An 11,746-nucleotide genomic window follows, 5' to 3' on the forward strand; every position below is an offset into this window, starting at 1 on the left:
ACATCAGGTTCTTTTCCAATGAGTGTCATCTTCTCATTCTGTGGCAAAGAATTTAATCTTCTACTTCAGTATTTGATCTTCCAGTGAATAACTTAAATTAATTTCTTTAAGGATTGATTGATTTGATTTCCTTGCTGTCCAAAGGACACCCAAAAGTCTTGTAGAGCACTACAAAATTGAATTTTCAAAATTTGTTGGCATATTGAGTGCAACACCTTAACAGCACCACCTTCTTTGGCATTTTACATAGCTCAGCTAGAATCCCATCACCTCCACTAGCCTTATTGCCAGCAATTTTCCTAAAGTCCACTTGACTTCATTCTCCAGGATGTCTGGCTCTGAATCAGTAACTACCCCCATCTTGGTTATCTGTGATATTAAAGCTTTCTTGTGTGGTTCTTTTCTGTATTCTTGCCACCTTTTCTTAATCTCTTCTCCTTCTGTTAAGTTCTTACTATTTTCCTCTTTTGTGATGCCCAGTTTTCACCTGACATTCCTTTAATATCTCTAATTTTCTTGAAGAGATCTTTCCTCTTTTCCATTCTGTTAATTTCTTCTATTTCTTTGCATTGTTCATTTAAGGTAACCTTATCTCTCCTTGTTATTCTCTGGAATTCTGCATTTAGATGAGTATATTCTCTCCTTTCTCCTGTCTCTTTTCTCTTTCCCTTTCCTGTTTTCCTCAGCTATTTGAAAAGTCTCGCCTTTCCTGCATTTCTTTTTCTTTGGAATCTTTGTTTCTGCGTTGTTTTTATGTTGTTGTTGCTGCCTTCTGTAGAGAAGTATAGTGTTTCATACTATTGTGTGAACCTCTGCCCTTGGCTTTTCAGGGATTTTATATACTAGATCTAATCCCTTAAAGCTTTTTGTCTCTTCTACTTCATATTCACAAGGGATATTATTTAGATCATTCATATAAGGTTTGATGGTTTTCCCTACTTTTTAAATTTAAGTCTGAATTTTGCAACAAGAGATCTGAGTCAGAATCAGCTCCAGGTCTTATTTTAATTGACTGGACATACTTTGTGCGCAATGTATATAATCAGTCTGATTTCTATATTGACCATCTGGTGATATCCATGTGATGTGCAGAGTCACCTTTTGAGTTCTTGAAAAAGTTTTTGCTATGACCAGTGGCTTATCCTAACAAAACTATTAGTCTCTGCCCTGTTTCATTTTGTACTCCAAAGCCAAACTTACCTGTTATTCCAATTATCTTTTGATTTCATACTTTAGCATTCCAATCCCCTATGATGAATGTGACATATTTTTAGTGCTATTTCTAGAAGATGTTATAGGTCTTTGTAGAAGAGATCAACTTTGGCCTCTTTGGCACCAGTGGTTGAAACATAGACTTGTATTACTATGATGTTAAATGGTTTGCCTTGGATTTGAACAGATATAATTTATTCATTTTTTTAGATTATACCCCAGTATTAGTTTTCTCACTACTTTATTGACCACAAAGGTTACTCCATTTCTTCAAAAGAATTCTTGCCCACAATAGTATATGTAGTGATCACCTGAATTAAATTCACCTATTTTCATACATTTCAGTTCACTGACACCCAAGATGTCTCTGCTTGATTTTTCTGTGTCCTGCTTGACCACATCCAGCTTACCTTGTTTCATAGACCTTATATTCCAGATTCCTATGCAACATTGATCTTTATACTATGTCACTTTTTTTCATCACCAGATGCATCCAAAGTTGAGCTTCTTTTCAGCTTTGGCCCAGATACTTTATTAGTACTGGAGCTACTTATAATTATAGTTGTTTCCAACTCTTCCCTAGTAGCATACTGGACACTTTCCAACCTGAGGGACTCATCTTCCCTCTGTTTTATCCTCTTAGTACTGTCCACGGAGTTTTCTTGGAAAGGCTACTGGAGTGGTTTGTCATCTCCTTATCGACTAGATCACCTCTGTGTGTGTGTACATGCATATATACATACATATATGTTTGTATATATAGATATCTATCTATAAACACATATGTGCGTATACATATACCCATGTACACACATATACACACACATAAAAGAGAAGATTAACAGGGAATATATCACTTTGGCAGTCTGGTCTTTGACTTTCATCACTGGCCTGAATCTGTTCTCTCCAAGCTCCTCAAGTGATTTCTTAATTGGTCAGTGCTTGATAATTGCTAGTGGAATTAAATTGAAGAAATCAAGCTAAGAGCTCACCTGTTTTTTTCTTTTTTTTTTAATTTCTTGACCTACTTTGGAATGTAGCTATAACTGCAGTATGCCTTTGCCAAGTTCCTGCTAAATAAGCTGTGCCCATCTACTGGCTTTGCCCCTAGGGTGCTGGGTTCATTCATGACTGTGCTATTCTGTGGTCTTAAGTTCTCTCCAAAAAAGAAAAGACAATGACTCTTCAACTAACCCCCATGGGCAGGGGCGGAGAGTGTACAGGTGTTCAAGGATGACTAGGGCCTCTGTTAAACTCTTTTCAGGGCTGCTTTCTACCTTCAATGTCCACCTGCCACCCAATGCTCACCTGTGTCTGCAAGGAGTATATGCAGCACCCATACAATTTCAGCATATGGGCTAAGCCAGATTAAGGATAACCAATAGGCCTCAAGTCCATCAATGAGTTGGGGGAGGGGGTGGTGTCTATCTACCCCAAACTTGTGAAGATTTCCTCTGGAAGAATGGGTGGATGTGAATGATTTGTTCCAATGAACCATGAAGGTGGTAGAAATAGATGCTGTGAAGTGCTTAGAGGTTGATTAGACATTGAAGAAGCCTCTGTATCCTGAGTCATTGCTAGTTGTCTTTATTTTTATCTTGCTGTTGGACTTCAATTAACTCTGGAAAAAGAGTGAGACTGATAACTTCATGCAATTATGTCTCACTCTCACTTAAATTCAATTTATACACAAATCAAAGAGCTCACCTATGATGTCATTTTGGTCCCCATTAACATGAAGAACAACAATTACCTAACCTCCATTTACGGACCTAGCACAAGAGCAGTAATTCTGATTCCTAATATCCAGAGCCAACCAAATAATTTTCAGCACCCAGGATATGTGTTTAATTTTTTCAATTGACAAGGTTTTCAATGGTCCTTCCCCTTCCCTTCCAAAGGGAAAGACAATTAAAGTCCCAAATAGAAACTTACCTCCCTGGTACATCCTTAAGCTGAACAGGCAACTCAATTGAATGACTCCCCTACAGCCACACTTCTTAAGCTTTTGGGGCTGTTGTGTATCTCTTCTGCAGACTGGTGAAGCCATGGAACCACTTCTTAGAATTTTTTTAATGTACAAAATAAAATGCACAGGGTTACAAATATGATCAATTATATTGAAATACATGTATCAATTAAAAAATTAAACACAGAAACTCACAGATTTCAGGTTAAGGACAACTGCTCTTATGGGAATAGGTGCTGCTGACCATGCACTGCAATTATGAATTCTTTGGGGTTTCTTTGTAAATTGCTAAATTGTAAATTTTTAAACTGCTAGATTGTTAAACTTGAAATCAGTTATCCACAAACAGAAATTGTGTTAGGAAAGAATGGAGATTGTGTTTGTTAATGTGACTGCTTATTTCCATGGGTAGGACCAATGGTAAGTATATGTGACTTCAGTGTGTGCTTACATGCCCTACATGTTTTCTCCATATCCCATGATTACGTCTTTTTCACAGAGGGAAGGGTTATCTATGGAGAGTTTCCCTTCATAAAATAGCACTTTTAGCAATTAAAGCTAGTTGTTTTGATTTCTGTTTTTATTTATTATAAGAGGTAGGTAATTACCACTATTGGGAAGAAAAGAAGATCTGAAAGAGAGAGAAAAAGGGGGAGAGGGAAAGAGATGGACAAGAAGACAGAGAAGAAGGCTGAAAAGTAAATAGAATAGTTTTTCCCTGTGGTTGCTTTTTGCTAGATTAGAAGTGGAATGAAACAGGGGGTTGTTCTGTCTTTCTACTTCCACTTTAATCCCTGAACGTGTCTATCAATCCATCTTTACTGAGCACCTGGATAGCAAAAACAGATACATTCAGGAACTTTGGAGAGGGAGGTTCCTGCCCTCATGTTAGATTGATCACCCCCCAGAGTGTTATTTTTGCCATGGGGAAGGACATATAGAAGTTCAGGGCAATACTTTAAAACAAGATAAACAGGAGATCAGAATTGAGGTAGAACATAACACCAAGGCCTCAGGTGAAGCCTTTAGGTACCTGACTATTGTTTCTCATGACCCCCTTCTCCCCAAGACTTCTTCTCCCTATTCTACTTTTCAGGAGAGTGATGTTCAGCTCTCCACCCCCACAGCTCTTGTTATTCTGAGTCACTGCAATTGTAGTATTTCTCTGAGTCACATTAACTGAAAGGTGTCTGCTGATAGCCTGATTTTTCCATAAGTCATGATGCTTTTAGGAGCTCTTTATGATCTCCTAGGATGAAATATATGACATCTTGAAATGGGTCCTAAATATCAAGACCCTTGACTTTCCTCAAGGTGAGCACCCTCCCCCATCCAAGCAAGATGGGGAGCTAATGAACATACTTCATTCCCAGGGAGAACCAGACTAGTCTTTCATCTGTATAGGTTTCCCATGAAGAAGGAATACATATGAGAGCACTCTCTGGTGGAAAATGGCATATAGGAAACTAACCATTAGCAGACAGAGCACAAGAGGTGAGTGGAGAAAATGTGACTTAATGAAAGCCAGTGACCTACTTCATCCACACAGTTCACAGACCTTCTTAACTCCTTGAAATGAGGGAAGGGACTGCTAACGACAACATATCTAGTATATGGCAACACTGTAGGCCCAAAGCACTTTGGAGTCTTGAGCAAGGTCAGATCTCTATGTGCTTGTTGCAGCTCCCAGGCACAGTCTGCAAACCCACTTCTCCTCCTGCAGGCCCATACTCAATGGGGCACAGAGCTTGCCAACGGCCAGCGCCTTCCTTGAAAGAACAACTCTATCTCAAGTTGCCAACACTGACTCTCCCCTGAGATAATAAACTCCAATGGACTTTTCTCTTGACATCACACTTCAATCAAAAAAAAAAAAACTTTTTTTTTTTTGTAAAATGTCACTTTCAAAGTTGAAGGTTTTTTTTTTTCTAAAGTGTCTTTATAAAAAATTCATGGCCACAATGATCTGATAATGCAGTGTTCTGATACCAGCAGATGTTTTGTCTAACATGTTCCCTGAAGCTGTACTCTCTGCCTTCATATCTTTCATTTCCAGTTGCTATCTGCTGACTGTGGGATGTCATGTACGTACCCTATAGCTATGCGCAGCAATTCGCATCTAACACCGCCGTGCGTAATGAGCTTCACAAGATGCTTGTCGCAATAACTCTGTACTTCCCTAACCATATGGAACACAACACTCTAAAGCCCATAGACACTTTTTTTTATTACAGTTCAGATCCTTAAAACATAATCTGTGTGATGTCTAGTGAATGTACGTGAAGAGCTGCTGAAAACAAAGTTAACACTTGTTCACATCATCTGTTACAAATGTCCAATTTGGGACAATAAATTTCTCGGAACCTGTTCTTTTGCTGACTCGTTGCTTTATCTTTTTTCCTCTTTCTCTCACGTCGTTTTTTTTATGAACTATGCATATGTATTAAATGGGATTTGTTGTCCCTAGATACCAATTTGCATAAAGTACAAGCCATCATTGGTTGGAGAGAAGCAAATTACTTCTCCGGCAAGATCACACTTTTTTTTTTTTAATTTTAACAAACCGCAGGCAGAGGCTGTTAACAGCACTTAGCCAGATATGCAAAGTATCACTTTTCTCAAAAGCAGCTTGATCAATGAGAAGGTGGGGGGTGGGTGGAGAAAAAGAGGGGATATTATTCAATTAAGTCCCATAGATAGATGACCTAAGAGAGAATTGCCCCTACCTGTCCATTAACCTGCAGGTAAGCAGAGCTTCCGCCCTCCACAGTCAGGATCAGGTATACAGGACCTGAGGGGAGAAATAGAAAAAGAAAGAGAGACTTAGTGACTTAGCAGCTAAGTGAGGGAAACTTGGCTGCTTAAAAAAAATCAGTCTAGCTCTGCCTCAGAAAACGCATCACTTGCTTTTTTTTCCATGGTACTCTTATCATTCTTCTTCATGCTGTTTTATATTCTTTTAGTCTTTTGTTAACACCTCTGCCTATTATAGTCTAGAAGCTACAGGTAGTTTCTACCTGTCTGGCCTCTTGTCCCCTGCACATTTTGGGGAAGCAGGATTTGCTTTTCTCTACTGGCAGATGCAGGAACTCACTGTGGGGCATTTTGGATGTGGCCCTCCCATCCTGGTCGTCACCAGCATATACTGCTTTCTCTCTTCTCACCACTCTTATGGTGTACACCTGTGACATGTTGGCAGTTTTCTGGGTGATAACTTGGAAACTTGTAAATTCCAGCTTGTCCCTCAGTTAAGCTGAGCCATGCTGGAGTTTTTTTTTTTTCCTCTTCTCTTTTTTTTTTCTAAATAAAGAAACAAACAGCTATCTCAGCCAAGAATCTCAAACAACCGTATGGGGTGGAGGGTGTGCATGTGTGTGTGTGTGTGTGTGTGTGTGTGTGTGTGTGTTGTAAACCACCGAAACAGCTGGGGATAAATGAAACTCTCCAACTTTGGACTAGTTTACCACAAAAACTTCAGATGTGGACAGTGATGATACAGAAGACAGCAGATGTGTGTTATATTAGAAGGATCCAAAGATAGTACAAGTCAACTGGTTGAGATCATTTGTGATTTTGAAATCTGACTTTAATAATTTTTAACTAAAAAATTCCCCACTAGCCTTCTCACTAGATTGTAAGCTCCAGGAGGTCAGGTACTATATCCTTCATTTCCCTGTACCTGTCATAATGCTAAGCACATATTAGGTCTTCTGTATATACCTACTCTGATCCTTTGTGATCCCATCATCATGCGTATGCTTTCCAGTGATAAAGATTGCAACCTATCAATGTCTATCTATTCTTGTTGATATTTATCTGCCTTCTCTGATCAATCCTTTTCAGGAGAGCCTCTCCACACACAAAAGGAATGTTCCTTCATCCAGATGCCCTAACACTGTGGAAGCTATTACTTTTTGTCAATTTCCTGAAGGACTCTGGCCATGCTACTTCACTCCTGGGTCATCTCACTCTGTCATCCCCTTCTCCACATTGGCACCAACAACCTTCCCCTGGGGCCATACTCTCTCCTCTCTCACTCCAAACCCAGACTTTTAGCTCCCCTTTAGGGGTCATCTTCCTCATTAGGATATAAACTCTTAGAGGGTAGGGACTGTCGTGTTTTCGTGTATTTGTATCCCAAGTACTTGCTTATCTCAGTTCCTGGCAAAAAGATGTGCTTCACATATACTCTACTTTATCTATATTTTCTTCTGATCACACATGTAACTGAAAATATCTTCTACTAGGCTTTTCCTATTGACTCTGCAATATATGTGACTATTTGCACCTATCTTGTGCCTTTATGTTGCCCTTTCAATTGGTCACAAATTTAATTTGTCACAAAAGGGAAACTGGTAACTTTGATATGGTTTGTTTTCCTATAAAGAGAAAAATTTTCAATTATGAATGTCAAAGAGACTTTGAAAGGTTACTATCATCATTCCATCCTCAAACAGAAGTATAAATAAATAATTACTTTGATTAATTAAATAAATTAATATAATTTATAGATAAATAAATAAATGTGTGGAAGAGGGACCTGTTTGTCAAAGTGGGGTGCTCATGCCATTATTTTCCCCCTGGAGGAATGAACAAAGAAGCAGGCAACTAGCGAGTTTTGTATACAAACTTAAGGTTCAAAGTTGACCAGGTTTGTGAATCCTCAGAACTTCAGTTAAATTCTCACAGGTAGCTGAGAAGTTTCCCTTCCTGAAGAACCTATAGGAGAATCAAATGCTGAAGCACTTCCTTCTTACTTTGGGAGTGAAGGAGGGGGGAATAGACAGATCAAGGAAAGGCCAACAATGTCTTCCCTGTCTCATTCTTCTACTAATTCTTTTGAAAGTCCTACTTGTCTTAACTCTTCAAAAAGAATCAATGAATTTAAGGTTGGAAATCCCTTTAGTGGTCATTTAGTCTAACCCATAACTGAAAAATCATCCAATCTACAACATATGCAACAAGTGGCCACTAAGCCTTTGTTTTATGACAAAGGAGGAAATCAAGACAGTCCATTTAAGTTTTTGTTGTTGTTGGGTCGTTTCAAATATGTTTGACTCTCTGGGACTCCATTTGGGGTTTTCTTGGCAAAGATACTGGAGTGGTTTTCCATTTCCTTTTCCAGCTTATTTTATAGATGAAGAATTGAAGCAAACAGGGTTAAATGACTTGCCCAGTGTTACACAACTAGTATGTGTCTGAGTTCAGATTTGAACTCAGGAAGATGAGTCATCCTGACTTCAGATCTGAAACTCTATCCACTGTGCCACTGGTTTTAGATAACTTTAATGTTAAAAATGTGTTTTTTCCCTTCATCAAGTCTTTTTCCAACTTTGACTTTTTGTTTCTATATCTTCCCTCTGGGCGACAAGCACAAAAAAAATCTAATTGCTCTTCCATACAATCATCATGCCTGCCCTTTTCCCCACCCCATTCTTTCCTTTTTCAGCATAAAACTCTCCAGCTCCTTTAGGTAGTATTTCATGAAGTTCCTACTTGATCATCATGTCCAGTAATGTTTCTACCTTCTAAGATATTTAAGAGAGGATTGTGCCAGACATCAAATGGCTCCAAATTATGTATTGTGCTCACTTTAAATGGATAATACAACTACCTGCAGCTCACATTATGTTTTTACCCCCTCCTGAACATTGATACACCCTATAAGAAACAATTTCATGCTGACTTCTTTCTTATAACTGAGTAATGTTTAATTTGGATACTGGTTTGATTTACGATGTTTAGGTGGGGTTGGAAGTTGTAATCAAAACAACATATATTATTATTCTGTCTTTCAGTACTCACATGAATCTAGTTGTAGGATATTATAAAATCATGGAAAAAGGTGAGGACTGAGAAAACGTCCCTGAATTTGACAATTTTGATATCATTGGTGATCTTCAAGGATGCAATGTCAAGAGAGTAATGGCAGTAGAAGTCAGGTGGCAAGGAGTTGTATAGGGATATAGACCATTTGTTCAAAAAGTCTGGCAGTGGAAGGGATGAGGGATGATACAGGAGTTTGTTGGTAGAGAAGATTTGAAGGAATGTATGTATTTTTTGAAGTAATCATTTGGCCATGTTTGTTAGCAAAGGGGAAGAAGACAACAAAGAGGAAGAGAGTTACAATTAGGAATTAGAAGTGATTGATGAAGCCAAATCCTAGAGGAGTCAAAAGGCACAAGGGCGGATGGGTTTGAGAACCCAATATCTCATCATCTGAGATAAAAAAGAAAACGTGGGGTGATACATAGACATGAGTTAAGGTAGACTGAATAATGTGGAGATGGGGTAATTTGAAATACACAGTTTTCACTGCTCTGGCCCTTAGATATTTTGCAGCCATTTTCTAACACCGTACCAGGTTCATACTCTAATAAAGTATTAATTCACTAATTAACATGTTCATGGAGTAACAGTGATGTACAATCATAGCAATTTTATTAGGGCTCTTAGTATAATCCACACCAACAAAGCTAGTACATCTTCCAATTACATGTTCTGTTTCCTCCTTAGCTGCCACACATCACCTGCAGCTACCTATCACCAAACAAGTATTCCTTCATTATATACATACGGTCATTCTTAGTGACAACCAGCCTATCCTAAATTGTCAAAACAAACCCTGTAAGCAGCAAGCTGCATTTCAGTACCAAGTTGGATGCAGGTTTTTGTTTAGTTTGTCTTTGCTTTTTTAAAATTTACATCATTTCAGTGTTCGATATAGATAGGCTCTATGTGGCTCCATACTTCATTTTGTACAACTAAAATTTATAAAGTGTGTGTTTTACAACACTTTGTTTCTGGAATCTCATAATTCTCTGTAAAGTGGAGTCACAAAAATTGGGAGTGACTTTGTGGCTAGAGAAATGGAACCACAGAGAGGTTGGGTACTTTGCCCAAGATCCCTCAGTATGAGTATAGCAGAGCCTTGCTCACACTGTTGTCAAAGAAATGCTCTGTAAAAGCCATATGTACCATTGGTAAATTTCTGCTGGTCCTTTTAATTGGAATGGTAAATCAGCCAGGTGGTCCCTAGAGGGGGGAAAAATAATGCTCTATAAAAGTCCCATGACAGTGAATTGGAAAAAGGAAATGGTGATTCAGGAGATCTTGGTTTCAGTCTTGGTTCTGCTGTCAACTAAATGACTACTTATTTTTTGGGAAAATTACTTAATATTCTTAAGCTTTAATTTCCTTATCCATTAAATGAGGTCAGGGTAAGATAATAGATTGAACGCTGGAGGAGAGACTATATATTTCATCTAGTGCAATGCTGTGTATTTTAATAACAAGGAAACACCTATCTTCCAAGTGATTTGCTCAGGGTCCCGTGGGCAATAAGATGTGAGAAAGCTGAGTCAAATCTAGATCCACCGGTGCTAGAGTTCTTTCTGTAGCACCCTGCTGCCTCTCCAGGGAAGGTTCCTTCAGGCTCTGAGGGTCTGTGAATCTATGGTCAATCACGTTAGCTTTCTCCAGTGGTCAAGCTTTCCTCCCCACAACTTGTGGAGTCTTCCTCCTCATAACTGCTTTTCTTTCACAGAAGGAAAAATATTTGAAGTCTTTGATATTTTTTTCAGATTGCTTTGCTCTCCTGAGAGATATATAAATCCCCACTTCTTCTGTTTAATGGCCTAATTGTAAACTGGCAACAGGAACCAGGGCCTTTGAATTTTCTACAGAGACCTTAACCTTTTGGCCAATCACATGTTTCACGTTCACAGAACTTTCCATTTTCTCATCCCAAGTTGGTAATGATTTTTTTTTTCCATAACTCCCCACCCTCTCCTTGGGTAGCCAGGGAGTGGGGAAGTTTACCCACCTGGTGAACTTGCCAAGGTCTGAAGCTCTTCGGGGGTCTGTCCAGCTTCCTGTTCTGTTTCATGTAAAAGTTCCAGCTCCATCTTGGCATGGTCCCAAAGTTCTTGGTTTTAGCACATTCTAACCCCAATTTTTCTTCTTCCCTCAGACATAGTTGCTACTAAGGCTTGTCCCCCACCTCCAAACATCAAGTACGATCCACCATCTCATGCCTGATTGGACTCTAAGCCAAAGGATGCACCCTCCCACCATTTAGTCATCCAGTGATGTTGTTCCTACCATAATTTACATCCAGTCTTTTTATTGTGAGGTACCTCCTACAATTTATTGACTTGTGGATTTGACTTGAGCTTAAGGGAGAGGGCATTAAATTGGAAAAGGCCCTTCTAAGTCTCTATTCTTTTATGTGAAGGAGTAGAGGGTATGTATCTCTTCTGAGTTGGCTGGTGAAGTGATTTTTTTTTCTTTTCCCCATCATAAGCTTTATAATTAATGCATGTTTCTTTGATTCTACATTTATATTTAACACATTTTAAAAGGTACAAAATAGGTTCTTAAAGACGCTACTCATTCCCTCGTGTTTATTAAAGCATAGAGAAGTCATGTAAAGATTATGAGGGGAACTTGTAGGAACAGCAACAGAAATGCTTCCAGAGGGATGGGGAGGTTACTGTCTTGGAAACACTTACCCCACCTGCTGGCAATTTAGGAAAGAATTCAACACCAAAAAATGGATCTTTG

General features: G+C 38.8%; 1 pseudogene; it reads right to left on the reverse strand.

Moving 5' to 3' along the window:
* Nucleotides 1-907: 907 nt before the first annotated feature.
* Nucleotides 908-11,088, reverse strand: LOC138146916 (craniofacial development protein 2-like; annotated as a pseudogene).
* Nucleotides 11,089-11,746: the final 658 nt, after the last annotated feature.

This window comes from Petaurus breviceps, unplaced genomic scaffold (genome assembly GCF_028583685.1).
Source record: "Petaurus breviceps papuanus isolate PSGF00001 unplaced genomic scaffold, PetGlider_PUasm1.0 90775, whole genome shotgun sequence".
Lineage (NCBI taxonomy): Eukaryota > Metazoa > Chordata > Mammalia > Diprotodontia > Petauridae > Petaurus > Petaurus breviceps.